The following is a 15,481-nucleotide window of genomic DNA, read 5'->3' as shown; positions in this document are numbered from 1 at the left end:
GTGGTAAACTCAATCTCTGAGCTGACCTTACCTAAAACAGGGATGTTCATTTTCTTACACTCATCTCTAAAATAGAGGTAGATGGAGAAGGTGCTTCTTTTTCAGGTTGTAATGAATTCAACCATATTCATTAACTTCATAGCAGTTCTTTCGGTTTCACAGTGAAACATAAAAAAGTTCTATCTTATTGGAAAGAAAGCCAAGTAGCTATCTAAGTACTTCATGAGAAGGAATTTGTTCTACTGTTTTAAGTGCATGAGTGATAAAGCAAGACTTAGAAATATTTTTGTTAGACCATTTCTTTTTAATAGTATCTTCTTTTATAACAGAAATGACCTACAGTGAAATAATTCAAAATCCCCTTCCTTCTTAAGCTGATTTCTACATAAAATTGTAACATTATTATGATCTAGATTTAAATGAAATTTTCTATGATGTTAAAAGTTATAATATGCAGTTTGTTAAAGTGATTTGGTCAATGTTTGGGTATGATTGACCTCAAACCATAGGTATTTAAATAAACCAAAGTTTTTGGTTTATTGCTAAGAACCCTCTTACAGGAATTGTATAGCTTTTTGTCTAATTTGATTTAGTAACTAGTATACCAGTCATTCACATACAGTCATAACTGGCCAACCAAGGTTTACTTGGTAGAACGGTGACAGCTTATCCTTTAATATCACCTGATTAAAATGCGCAAGATATTCTATACAAATAATAGTAAATTATTTCTAAGAATGTAATTTTCCTTTTATAGAAAGCCCTCAACATTAATTTGCAGCCACATTTTCATTTTATAATGTAATCATTCAGTAAATGGTCATTAGATTTTGGGTTAATTCTTTGGAAAATTGTAAAAAATCAGACTCCTGACAATGTCCTTTAAAATAATTAACTCAGCTGGAAACATGTAAAATAAGACTTAAAAATAAATATCATAATGTGAATATTCAAATGATTGTATAATAGAACAATGTTATGCAAATAATTAAAAACAGTGACTATAAGGGAAATGTTTAATAGATTTAACATAAACAATTAAAGAATATAACTTACATATACTAAAATAAGCCATCAAAACTAGAATTGAGGCTGTCAAATTGTGAAAAATAGTAGTAAACAATAAAAATCACTTACTCATTGGAAATACTGCAAAATGTCATGAAATCATTTCAGAAATGAAGATACGTTAATGAAAATAATCATAGTTTTAAACTCAGTCTCATCTCACCTTTAAAAAACACACAATGTAAAACAGCAATAAATGGGATAATATATTACTGCAATAAAATGCAAATATATGTATTACATTTTAGCACCCTCACTTCAATGTATACTTTAGCCCAATAACTTTCTATCACTAGAAATTTATCATAAGAAAATAATGGTGGCTTACACCTATTACTAGCACTTTGGTAGTCTTAGGTAATAAGAACACAAGCTTAGGAGTTCGAGATCAGCCTGGACAACATAGTGAGATTCTGTCTCTACCAAAAAAAAAAAAAAGAAAGAAAGAAAAAAAAAAAACAAGCCAGTCATAGTGTCTGGCACCTGTATCCTAGCTGCTTGGGAGATTCATATGAACCTAGGTTGATTTGAGCAGGAGTATCATTTGAGCCTAGGAGGTCGAGTCTGCGGTGAGCTATGATCATTCCATCACTACAGCCTAGGCAACAGAGCAAGACCTTGTCACCAAAAGAAAAAGAAAATAATTCAGAATGTGCACAAAAATATATAAAGATATTTCTGAAAGCTGCATTTATACTACTGCAAAAATCAATGCCATGTTGAGCCAGGGGTACGAAGATTCAGGTGGAGTCACCGGTGACAACTGAAATCTGGAGTCAGAATGCTGTATCTAAGTGGGACAGTGGTTTTCTGCTGCAGCCCACCATTACCATGCAGTGTTGCTCTATTACTTCTGAATTTCCCAAATGGAAAAAGAAAAACAAAAAAAAAATTCAGTTTCTAAGTTAAAAATCAAGTTACAAGTATTGACAGAAATATCACTTTTAAATAACTTTAAACAGTAACAACACACTGTAACAGTAGCTCTTAGCTTGATACCAGGCTGTACCATTAGATGCAATAAAACTGCAAAACATTGGGAAAACAATTGTATGGTAGAAAAATACTGGCATAAAGATGTTCCTAACAAATTCATAAATGATAAAAGTAGTCTGTTTTATTTAAATAAAAAGGAGCTGGATGAATTTCAGAAAACTATAAATTAATAGTGATATCTTTCAACAGTAGAATTAATGATATATTTTTTCTTTATTTTTTTAGTTTTCATTATTGTGGTGTATTATGTGGAAGTTAGAAAATAAGAGTAACTCTCTGAGTGATACAGAAATTTGTAATGAGAAGTCAGATGTGTCCTAACGAAAGCCCACCTATAAGTCAGTTTGGGGGTAGCAAGAAAATTTTTATCATAGTCGGGGAGAATTGGAACCTGTGATATCTGGCAGTGACATATTGATAACACTGTGCACTGAGGTGACTTGAGAAGTATTTGTGTACCTAATGATTTCCAGTGTCATAAAACATAGGTAAGAACACTGAATATTAGCACTGGTTGGAATTTGGCCCCTGCAATAGTGAGTATGGTGGTTAATTTTAGGCGTCAATTTGAATGGACTAAGGACTATCTAGATAGCTAGTAAAACTTATTAAAGTATTATTTAATATAGTATTATATAATATACATTAAATACTTATTATATTACATGTATTATAATATAGTATTTTATAATATATCATATATTATTGCATTAATACTTTAATATAGTATTATTTAATATATTAAACTGGTAACTAAGCTTAAGGAATCCCAGACTAGACGAAGCCAGTTAGACCTCATAAGTAGCCTCTCAACTTCGCTTGCTTTGCAAACATAAGCAAAACTTCACGTATTTCTTATAAACACCTATATGAAAGAAAAACATAATTTTCTTTCTTTCCAAATAGGAGTGTTTACTACAGTTTTTCTGTTTCTGTATCACATTACACACTGTGTGCAGAATAGCAGACAGATTTTATTTAGATCAAGAGAGCATACCCACACCCCAGGTTAAGACTTAGCACTACAGAAACACTACAGAATACTCATATTAGTAATACTTGTCTTATGAAAAGGTATACGCTTCACTGTAATTACTGCAAGCAGTACAATACTCTAAAATAATATGCAGTTTGTTCATGAAAGGCCAATAATATGCCATATTTTTGCTATTAAGAAACTACACAAAAGCAAATGACTATGTCACTAGATCATTTGGTATCAGCAGAATTATACTATCAAACATCGCAGTGAGCTTGAATGTAAGATCTGACGTAACCGATAATTCCACGGCAGGGCAATCCACTGCATTTACATTCTCCATCTCACAATTAGTGCAAGCATATCCAGATAAATGATATTGATTCCACATTATTTTAGAGTGAAATCACCTAATAACTTATTTAGTACTCTTTCTTTTAATTTTTATCCTAATTATCTGTCTGATAATGATCAAATAAATTGGGAAAACTCTGATTATATTACATCCTTCAGTTCAGAGTAGGAGTGGGTAAGATATTTTGGCTGCAGACAAATCACTCTTTCATATTAATCAGCTTTTAGAACATTCTAAGACTTCATTTTCCATCTAAACTTTTTAGTTAATTTATTCTAACTTGTAATCGATGCTACTGAGTAGAAAAGGAACCTGAAGGGCATGGCTTTTTTTGAAAATGAAGAAAGAAAAACGTGTAAATTCTATAAATGTAATTCTAATGAAATAAAGATAAAATGTAGTCTTTATAAAAAGAAATACAATTATTTCCAATAATTATGCTTTCATTTCAAATAATTTTCAACAAGTTAGTGATGTAGAATAAGTACAATTCTCAAAGAATCTAGCATATTTTTTCTATTGTACTGCTTTTTATTAAATTGTAGCCACTCGAAGCCTTTGAAAAACTGGACACCAGTAAAACTGCCCTCCTTTTGTTAATATATTTTGTGTTCTTGTTTCATTTTTAATTCAACTAGTCATTCACTAGAAAAACTTACTTAAGTAAAACTTTTTTGGTTAGCCTTTCATAGCATTTAAGACAGGTGTTATTTGTTGTAGTCTTTTGTCTATGAATCTACTAATGCTGGATAACTGAACATTCCTAGGAGTGTCCTAATAAGAAAGATAAATTAACAATTTCAGCTGTATTTTTACTTAAACGTTCATACAGTTTGCCTTTCAGGATCATGACAAACACTTTTGAGTATATAAGAAGGTCTTTGTATATACATCAAACTACCAAGAAGTTTTATCTGATTTTACACTTTTCTACTACTCTTCCCCCAAACACTTGTTCAAAATGTTTACTTTTAAAGGGTCAGAACTGTGTGTCAAGCACTGCCATCAGCATGTTGCCTGAATTATCTCATTAAAGTCTTACAATACTTAATGCAGTGTTAGCAGTGAAGAAACTGAAGCACAGAATCTTTAAGTAAAATGTCCAGAATTTAGAGCAACTGAACAGTAGAGCCTGGAAGCCTGATTACTGACTTTGTACAATTATCCAGTATTGTGTACTGACCTAAAAAGGCCTAGAGGAGATCAACCCATTAGGATCCATGACATAAAGAAAAGATCCCAATTTGGATGAAGACACATAAAGAGAATATGCTCAAGCATGATGCAAAAGGAATAAGAAAGAACTTTGAATGCACTTTACAACACAGAAAGGAACACAAGGAAGTTTGGAACTAAGTTAAAAGTTAAATATGTTCATGTGCACACAACAAAAGCATGATCGTAAATAATTTGTGTCAATGCTGTACTGTGCAGGTGAAACTTTGTGGGATTAGCTAAGCTTTGTATAACTTGTAAAAAAAAAATGCACTCACATATGTTGATGTGCCAAATCCAATATTTCTTTTGACTTAAATACTAAAAACAGGAATTTCTTCCTGTAATGAAGAAAAAAAACACAGGCAGCAAGGAGTAACAAAATTAATGTCCTAGAATGTAAAATATAGAATTGCCAATTAAGTCATTTTTTGACATAATACACGTGAAAACTGCATCAAATTTTTAAAAAATCAGTATCAAACCCAATATTTCTTTTGACTTAAATACTAAAACAGGAATTTCTTCCTGTAATGAAGGAAAAAAACACAGCCATCAAGGAATAACAAAATTAATGTCTTAGAATGTAAAATACAGATTTGCCTTTTTTTTTACATAATAGACATGAAAACTGCATCAGAATTAAAAATAAAGTCTCTACAGCATAATAGTTCCTGGCAATAAGCAATCACATTCTGCTGGATATAACTTCAGTAACGTCAAGCAAAAGCCTTAACATTTTGACGGGTGGTATTCTTTTAAAATACTCTCAAGAGCCCTTAGAAATCAAGAACACCGTGTCTGGACCCTTGATTTGAATCCACACTCAATCTCTTTCTAACTGGGTAACTTTGGACAATGTTTTAAACTTTCCTGAACATATATTGCCTATAGCAATAAGTTTGGAAAATACTAGGAGTTTATAAAGTTACAAGAATCAAGTGAGTTAATAAATGTAATGTACTTAAATAACTGGCACAAAATAATATTACATAATTCATTACTATTTTGTTAATATATAAATTATCTAGCTTGTAGCTATTTTAAACAGATAATATATAAATAATTAAAATTTCTAATGTGTTTCTAATTACTTATCATGTAGAAAAATATAGCTTTCCAGATCAAAAAATAGTACTTAATATAGAAGTCACATATAATATTTATTAAACTGGAAGGTATCAGTTTAAATTATTTTAAAGCTCACTAAAGTAAGTCTGCATTGGTCAACTTTGTATTTATTAATTAAATTTTTGCCTGGCACAGTGAGTCTCCTTTTCTAAGACTTAACTCCCAAATCTATAATCTTTCTTTTCCCATTTGGATATGGGTAGGGGTACTATTCCTTTTTTGCCCATTCCTTCCTCTGTTTTCATTATAATATCCAGTATGCCCTTACCTAAGCATATGCTCACAATTAATAATACAGATTCACTGCACTGCTTCACCAAATTTAACTTGTTATTTTTGGAAAGAGGATGTTTAAAAATGGGTTATTCCTTAACACATGCTAAATGTCATCAGTGCATCCTGGTTCAGATGTATTCTAATTATCAATTGAATTACATTCCTAAAGCTAAGAAGTCACAATGTAATTCACAGTGTGAATAACTGTGAGAAGCTTGGGAACTTCGGACATTTTTGAAAAACTACTTTTTTTTTTTTTTTTTGGCATGTGTGTTATAGGCTTTTACATAGGCTATATGTTTTATAGCTCTGGTTTTAAAAATAGAGAATTAAATTATATTTCCTCACATCTGTACAAAATGGTCAGCAAGAATACACATCTACAGAAGTTTAAAGTATTTACTTTTCTTTTTTAGTTAATACAAGTTTCAGAACCTTAAAGAGAGCAAATAATACCCATTGATTATAATGTCACATTTTAGTTATTACATCATTATATTTTCTTATAATTTTTAGAATTTTAGGAGAAAGACAATAATTCCAAGTGTGAAATTTGAATATTTGTACCCTAAAACTTTCCATTTTCAGTAAGTCAGTAGAATGTTTCTTAGAAAAATAAGAAGACAATTTCAAACATGAAGTACTGGGTTGTCAAGTATATTGCAAAGGCATAAATAATAGATAATATAGCAGTGATACAATAATTAATGTATTTTCAATTATATTAAGTTTTAAGAACTCAATGCTCCCAAAACTTTTAAATGATACTACACAAAATTCAAATGATATCAGCTCAAATTATATATACGACTTTGCAGCTAAAGTCTTTTAAAATTAAAAATAATTTAAAATCTTGTAATAAATTTATGAACCCATTTTATTTTTTTATTTTATTATTTTTTTGAAGCATTTGAAAAAGCTTGAATTTTATTTTGCAGTCTTTTTAGGCTATGCATTTCTTTACCAAGCTTTAGTTACCGGGCAGTGAACAGGTGGGCTTTTTCTCAACTCTGTGGCAGGGTTTCTTACTAGTGGCACAATTGACTTTGGGGTCATGTGATTCTTTGTTGGGGATGAGAAATCTGTCCTTTGCATTGTAAGCTGTTTAGCAGCATTTCTGGCTTCAAACCTGTGGATGCCAGTGGCTCTGTTCTTCCCCACCCTACCCCAGTTTTGACAACTACATATATTCCCAGACAATGCCAGACATACTCAAAGGTAGAGAGAAAAAGGGAAAATCGTCATGCAAATGTTAATTTAATACATAATGCATTAGTAAAAACTTTTCTGAAATATATACATGTTTATGTTAGAAAATTATTTTAAAATAGCAATTAGATTCTACCGATTCATCAAATAATTAAATCACAACATTGCTAAACTCAATTTTTACTATCCTAAGCATATTGGAATCTAGGAGAATATAGAGTATAAATGATAATTTGAATAGCCTTTACCTTACATGTTTTAGCAAAGAAGAAATAAGAACAGGAATATTATGGGTTTCTAACTTACGCCTATTTGATTGTTAGTTGTCCTTTTAAAAATTTTACAGAAGCACTTTGAGTGAAGCTCGCACATTATTTAATAATTTATTTATTATTCAAAAAGGTCTGTCCTTGGTAGCAATGTAGAGAACACCATACAGCAGGGGTCCCCCACCCTAGGGGCTGCAGATCGGTTACCTGCCCATGGCCTGTTAGGAACTGGAATGCACAGCAGGAGGTGACCTGCCAGACAGGTAATGCTGTGCAGCACTACCACCTGAGCTCTGACTCCTGTCAGAGCTCAGAAGGGCATTAGATTCTCATAGAAGCAAACCCTACTGTTAACTGTGCATGTGAAGGATATAGGTTGTGTACTCCTTATGAGAATCTAATAACTAATGCCTGATGATGTGAAGTGGAACAGTTTCACATACCCCCTCATCCCTGCAACCCACTCACTCAACCACCCCTGGTCTGTGGAAAAATGTTCTTCCATGCAACTGGTCCCAGGTGCCAAAAAGTTTGGGAACTGCTGCCTTAAGGTGAAAAGGAGTAGATGTGGTACTTATTAAAAAGTTCAATAAATATAGGGAAAACTCAACATACGTATGTATATGTGGACATATATATTTGCATATACATGATTTTATATGAAGTATGTATACAAATGAGAAAATGACATTGAAAGCCCTTTTTACATATCATTCATAAATATAAATATACTATATATATGATATATATACACATGTATGTATAGGGAGAGTCTAAACACATATATACATGTATATGTATCATATATATATAGAGAGAGATAATATATTTATATTTAACAGGGTCTCACTCTGTTGCCAAGGCTGGTCTTGAACTCTTAAGTTCAAGAGATCTACCAGCCTTGGCCTCCCAAAGTGCTAGGATTACAGGAGTGAGCCACCACACCTCGCACATAGCTAAGTATCTTAAGTCAAAACTGATAGTTGTACTTCCTTTGTCTTCCTTCACTCTTGAAAGGAATTCAACACTAAAAAAAGGTGGAGATTTAACTGAGTTGTTTACAAATAAGAACTTTAGAAAAGTTTTAAAAAATCGTTACATAAATCATTTCTAATGCTTTGTTCATCTTTAAAACATAGGCCAATATTTCTATTTTACCCAACTTTACGTAGCTGTAGAATGCTGTCCAGAAACATCTCAGTGTAAGAGTATTTTTGCATAAAATGTAAGATATTTTATTTAAATTATATGGCTAATCAATCATAAGCATTCCACTATAAAGTAACCAAAGAAGTTCAATTCTTAGAAGACAATCATGAAATAGTTTTAAGAATTAAAGAAAAAGTAATCACTTTTTACCAGGAATCAAACTTTTAGTTGGCATAGCATAAAATAATTTCTCACACTGGCAGAAACCTCCAGAAACCTGCAAACAAATCTTCTCTCTCCACTCCCACTCGTAAAGAATATATGGGCTGGACTGAGGTACCATGATGTCTCCTGCCTCTTGGATTTGCTCTCTGTACCACAGATCTGTCTTCTAGTCTGATCCTACTCATAAAACTGGACCAATAGCATAACAAGAAATGGCATACCAAAACAGAGGCTCTAACGTGTGTTTGTCCTTTCTGAAGCATCTCAAGCCCCTGGATTCCACCTCCTGTTCTCCATATTTTCAAACATGTTCTCAAACATGTGTTTGACCTTTCTGAAGTATCTCTAGTTTCTCAATTCCATCTCCTGTTCTCTATATTTTTTAATGTTAATGTCCTATTCTCATTGTTTAAACGTGAGTTTCTACACAAGTTCTTGTTTCCTGTTTGTACCAGAAGACTTTGAATAGACTCTGGCACTCCCAGACATGAGATATCAAACAGAAGCAGACCTTAACTAGGTTGTAGGACTCATCATACAATTGGCTGTGGTTTGTGAGAATAGGTTATAGTGGCTTTTGGTTGTTGATTTTTAGGGTTTTTAAAATTTATCTAAGGACTTGAAAACCTTCAGGGGAGACATGTTAATATTTGTCTTCCTCTAGTGATCCTCTTTTAAAACACAAATCAATCCTTTTAAGAAATCCATTAAACCACTATTAGTGTCAATGGACTTTTTTTTAGGTAGCATGGACGAATTCAGTGTAAATGCAAATGTAGTATGTGAAAGAACAATTCTCATTCTATGAACATAGGACAGGGATGAGAATATATATAACACTATAATGAAAAATATACATTTCAGATTTATGTGAAATCACTTTAAGAGATGATATATATATTCTACAGGTATAATACGATTTTCATCAGAGCACAGAGGATGAGGAGAGAGAAGAAAAGATAGGAGTGGTGGCTGCTAGATCCTCTAGGGGGATTGTTTTGAAAACGGCAGTCTTTGGCAATAATGGGCAATAATACCTAATAGATATCCATTGGTTTGAGAAAAAAAAAGTGTCAGAAAATTTATCAGTGGAGAAAAGTCAATGTTTCCATTAGTATTAATGTAGCTAAAGATGACTCAAGGGTAAAATTATTTAAAATACTATGCATCACAATAGTGCCATCCTGTGGACTACTCTCTCTCTCTCACCCCATGGGGAAAGGGGCAATGTGGAAGGAAAAAGAAATTCTACAACAGCAAAACAAACTTCTTCATATTTTTTACATAGAAATTGGTTGTGTTTTCTATCAGTGGTGTAACTATTTTACAGAGAAGCCCTTGGACTATGGCAGAAATTCTGGATGCTCTGGTACCATGGTCAATCTAAATATATTAATGATAACACCTGTGATTTGGAATTAACATGAAGCAAAACCAAACTTCTCTTAGGTTAAGTTTATTTTCCAAGACTTAAACTAGTTTCATGATTTTCTTCCCAGGTTTCGTGTAACACCAACCAACTATCTAAAGAGATTATTAGAGTTTCAATAAAGACAAAAATAAAAATCAAGAATAAGCCTATAATTCATATTATTAGTGCCATGTATTATTAGAGAGGACATTTCATTAAAGCATGCAAGCCGCTTTTTTTCTTAATTTCAACATGTGGATAATTTAAAATAGAAGCCAGCCAATACTTTGATATAGCATAAGACAACTGGGAAATGTCAGAAGACGAAAGTGATTTTTTAAAGAAAATAAGCAAATACAATAACCTTTTTGTCTATTGATATATGATGCTGTTGTGTTACTGTGCAAACTTTTTAATTAATAGAAAACTAATGCTTAGGATCACAAAAACATGTTCGGTAAAAGTGCACTATATATGAAAATAGTACAAAAGGAGGAAATAAGAACTCTGACATCATCGTGTCGAAGGAAATCACACAGATTGAAGACCACAGTAATGAATGAAAACAACTTTAGGCTGGAAAGAGTGGAAAAAATTAAGAATTTCATGGAAATATTATTTTCAAAAATAGACTCAATACCATGACCAAACTCACCACTGGGTTCAGAATGTCATCAATCATTTCTTTCACTTTATGTTACCTTTGTGAAGTTTTATTCATGGAAATGAAGAGATTTACTTAAAAAAATTATTGTAGGCACTGTTAAATTTACTTTCTTTTTGTATAATTTCATGAAAGTGACCTGAACTGCTTTGCATTAGTAGGGAAAAAGATAAATACATGAAATTCAAGGCAAGAATAAATAAATAAAGTTTTTTATCTCTCCAGTGAGAAAATGATAATCATAATGTTTAGTTAAAGCTATCATCTTACCAAACCTATTAGTATACTGATTTTTTAAACTTAAGATTTTAATAATGCCAAAGCATTTCCATCACCTCAACATTAGTGTTTTCTGGTTTAAATCTCAAAGGGCCACCATCCAAGGCTGCAAATATACAAATAATAAAATTTTGATATTTGAGAATATCCATCTTCTATCACGACAGACATGGCAATAATAATGGCATTGATGGAAGAAAACAAGAAAATTTCAAGAAGATAAATACTAAGGAAAGTAGTTTTTAGATGAACAAGCAAGTAAGACACCCTCCCTCACAAGATGAAGTTCATTAACACTTAGCCTATAAATTTCATGGAATACTTCTTGAACTAGGAGAATTGGAATCACCCATGGTGTTAGATGTGCAATTAATTTTGGATCCTCTTGAACCAGTATCTTGTGTGTTAGGAGTTATAAAGGTCGATTGTTTAGCATCTTCAGGCACTGATATTTGAGAAAAACTGTTCTAGAGCCTGGAACTAAAGAGTTTATTTGAACGTCCACAGCTACAAATGAGAACTGTTTTCCCCCCTTGGGATTCTCAAGTCTTTTCATCGCATTTAGGAAGCAAAGAATCTGCTCTTTGAGATAAACTTGCTCATGCAGATTTAAGATAAGGTTGATTCATGCTGAAGATAATCCAGCTTCTACACACACACACACACACCCCCCTCAGATTTTTGCTTTATTTCCTCCTCTTCTACAATGTCCTAATTCTCCTTAAGTATGGCCCATCTTCCTAGTTTAGTCCTACTCTCACTACTTAGGGGGTACTCTGGTCTGCCTATACTCTCCAGGTCCTCCAACATACCTGGCTCAGCAGGAACCCTGGGCATACTCAATATATACCCAGTAACTGTATAAACTATACCATCAGGGGATTAATTTATTTTAATTCAGGGCAACCCAACTGTGAGCTGCCCTGTGAGGAAGAATACGAGTGACAAGGGCCATTGCACAGAGGGAGATTTAGGTTCAGACTGGAAGCCACAAGTGCATAGAAGCAAGAGAGAGAAAATAAAAAATAAATAAAATAAAATAAGCAAGGAAGCAAGCAAAAAACAGCAGCAGCAGTTCAAGTTCCAGATTCCACTAGTTACAGTTTAATGTAAAGGGATCCTTGTAGAGGAGAGATGGTAATGTTGAGGCCAGATCTTGGATTTTGCCTCTCACTGCTTTATAATAGGGTATCATGAAATCTACAGCACACATGTGTGAAAAAAGTGGATAAAACCATCTAATATTATTCTATTCCCACAAATGAGATCAGAAATAAAATGTACAATAGTTTCTCCATGGAACCAAATATTGCAAGATCCAAATACTAACTGGTTCATTTAGTTGGCAGATTACCACACGTAGACATGAAATTCCAGGCACTGATTTGTCACTAAACCCCTCTCTTAAGGTGTACTTGCCTCCCTCTTTTCACTTGTGAATCCATATTATTGCCACCTAAATTGTAGTTCTGATTTTTAACATTTCCCACAAAATATTGTTTGCCAAAAATCAAGGGCCTTTTCCAACAATTCATGTAACTCCAGTTATTAGCTAATGTGTAAGAGCAGGGATCAATTAAACACACAATACACAAAATCTTACCATGCTGAATTTCACCCAAGATATTAGTTCAGTCTTACTCCAAATTACCTCACAACTAAAAAGGATCAGATACTTAAATAAAAACTTCAGGCAAGGTAAAAAATTAGTCTTCTATCATCCCTGTAAATTGCAAAAGTGTTCCGTTCTCTCTAAATTCACATTATATTTATTAATGAGCAGCACAGGGAAAGAAAGAAAAAAGAGAGAAGAAATGAAGAAAGGAAGGGAGGAAGGAAGGGAGGGAGGGAAGAAGGAAGGAAGGGAGGGAGGGAGGAAGGAAGGAAGGTAGGTAGGTAGGTAGGTGGGTCGGTGGGTGGAATGGAGGGAGGGAAGGGGAGAAGGAAGGAAAGGAAAGAAATCAGGATGGTAGGAAGGTGAGAGACAGAAACAGAGATGGAGATAGAGATAGAGATAGTGATGAGAGACATAGAAGAGAGAAATTCTAATGTCTTTAATATTCCAAATTTTAAAAGAAAAGGATGTGACCCCCCCTCCCGACCTCGCTTCCCTACGTTTACATGTAATGGAACAAGCCAAGTCTCCATTCACTACATGTGGACATTCAGAAAACTTGCAAGGGGAAAACTTTTGGGGGGAAATGAAGGTGATTTCTGAGCTGTTACTGCAGTCGTGTATGACACTGACATTTATTTCCCATAATTCTTGCCCACAGGAAACACATCCTTTAAGAAACTGAATAAAATCAAGTTGGACATTCTCAAAATCTGCAAGGTATCAACTTCCCGGGGAAGCTCACATTCCCACAACAGAAAAACGAATACATGTAAGGAGCAAGGCATCCAGGCGATGAGCTGTGAAAGGGACTTCCACCTTGTGAGGTTGCCAAGGATTTGGTTATGCCTGAACCTGAATCCGGAAAAGCGGGGGTGGGGTGTGCGATGACAAATGAGGGTGAGAAGGATGTCTCCATGAAACCAGACACCCTTTTGGAATCTGGACTGAGAATTAGGATCCCACCCCCTTGCCTACCTCCAGGCTCCAGTAAGCAACCGCTGGCGTCCTCCCCTCTGGTCCTTCCGCAGCAGGGGACGTAGGGATCCCGAGCAGCCAGGGAGCTTAGGTCCCGCAGAGAGCTCGTGCCAAGCGCTTCTCTCTCGACTAGTTACCAATTGAGAAAAAAGGGACAGAGACACAGAACAAGGATGGTGATCAAAATCCAGTGTCAAGCACCAGGGTCCCAGAAGGTTCCAGCTCCTCTTCTGCGCCCTTACCCAGCTCTTTCTCCAGGCAAAGGATCACCCAGGGAGCCCCCAGCAGCAGATCCTTCCCTTTCGCTCCTCCTGATAGCGCAAATCTTCGCTGCCGCTGCCACACTGCGCGCCCGCTATCCACTCACAGCACAGCGAGAAGGCTTGGCGGAGACTGCGCGGGGGGAGGAGGGTGGATTAAAAGGATAGATTTTTGGATGGGTGAGGGAGAAAAACTTTGATGTTGTAACCATACACAGGACTGAGAAGAAACCAAAACAAGTTGCAGCTTTGGGAGCGGGGAAGACGCTTTCACCAGCTCGAAAAAAAAAAAAAAAAAAAAAAAAAAAATCACCGCCTATCAATATCAGGGGGAGCAAGCTCCCTGCTCCTTGAGAGATCACCGAGCGCACCTCTCAGTCTCTGATCTTCGAACACACTGAAACAGCACAGGGCAAGGCAAGTCCTGTTGGTTCACGCCCGGGGTGCAAATACCAAAAGAGCCTCCAGCTGGAGAGGCTGCGGGGAACTCGAGGCAAAGACAGAGGCAAACGCAGCGCTGGGAAGAGCGAGGGGAGTCCGAACTGCCGCCTGCAAAAGCAGAGACGCGTCTCCCTTCGGGCAAAGTGACTGCTACAAAGTCTGTTTCCTCCTGCGCAGGGACAGAGACATTTAAAGGCCTGAACGGACGTCAGCACCAGCCTAGCTCGTTGGATGAGCGCCAGATCTCCCCGCCCCACGATTGTAGCGCACAGAGGACCATCTCCTGCTCGCGAGGTAGAGTGGCTCACTCGGGGAGAAAACAGAACTGGTGGCGCTGCGGAGTGTCAAACCCTGGAGCCCATCGTCAAGACGTTATACCCGTGATAGTTCTGCCACGAGTGCACTTGCCGAATTGATCAGAGCCAGAGCTGCGTGGAGAAGGGTCTGTAGACTCTGCGCGCGCGCACCCAATATTGGGTTACTAAGGAGCTCAACACCTGGTTTTTATTTAAAACAAAAACACTTTTCTCTTTAGCTCAGGTTTGAGTCATTATTGTGATTCGTTTCTCGAAGTTAGTTGAAATCCACCCAGATGTCTTTTACAAGAAGGGGATTAGACTTTTCCCATCTTGAAATTCCAATCAAGATAATAATCTTTCCTTAAGCCCCACTGTGTACTTCCTAGTTCAGAGTCACAATGGATAAAAGTATTAGAATGTCTTCAATGACCATTACCCTGTGTTCTAAGGCGATTTGCATACTTAGACGCCCATTAGCAACTTTAAGAGTCTTTGCACAAAGAAGTTGTATTTCTTAGAGTAATATTTTTCTACAAGTGGAATTTTCTGAGGATTCTAATACTATTTCCAGATTGGCAGTGAAAAATTAAATTCAAAAACTCAGAAATATAACGGAAAGTGTTTTTTTTTTTCTGCGTAACGTGATCAATTACGTTTCCAAC

At 35.1% G+C, this 15,481-nt stretch overlaps 1 protein-coding gene across 1 annotated transcript in view; it reads right to left on the bottom strand.

Annotated features, from left to right (window-relative positions):
* PCDH15 (protocadherin related 15) overlaps positions 1-14,373 on the bottom strand; it is a 1,717,060-nt gene extending 1,702,687 nt beyond the window's left edge. The window contains exons 1-2 of the mRNA XM_074382505.1: positions 14,062-14,373; positions 13,820-13,948 (exon numbers count right to left, since the gene is read on the bottom strand). The gene's annotated coding sequence lies outside the window, so the exon portion shown is untranslated. The remainder of the gene's footprint in view (positions 1-13,819; positions 13,949-14,061) is intronic.
* Between the last annotated feature and the right edge of the window lie 1,108 nt (positions 14,374-15,481).

The sequence above is a fragment of the Saimiri boliviensis genome, chromosome 12 (assembly GCF_048565385.1).
Source record: "Saimiri boliviensis isolate mSaiBol1 chromosome 12, mSaiBol1.pri, whole genome shotgun sequence".
NCBI classification, from domain to species: domain Eukaryota; kingdom Metazoa; phylum Chordata; class Mammalia; order Primates; family Cebidae; genus Saimiri; species Saimiri boliviensis.
This window is presented reverse-complemented; position numbering and strand designations above follow the sequence as displayed.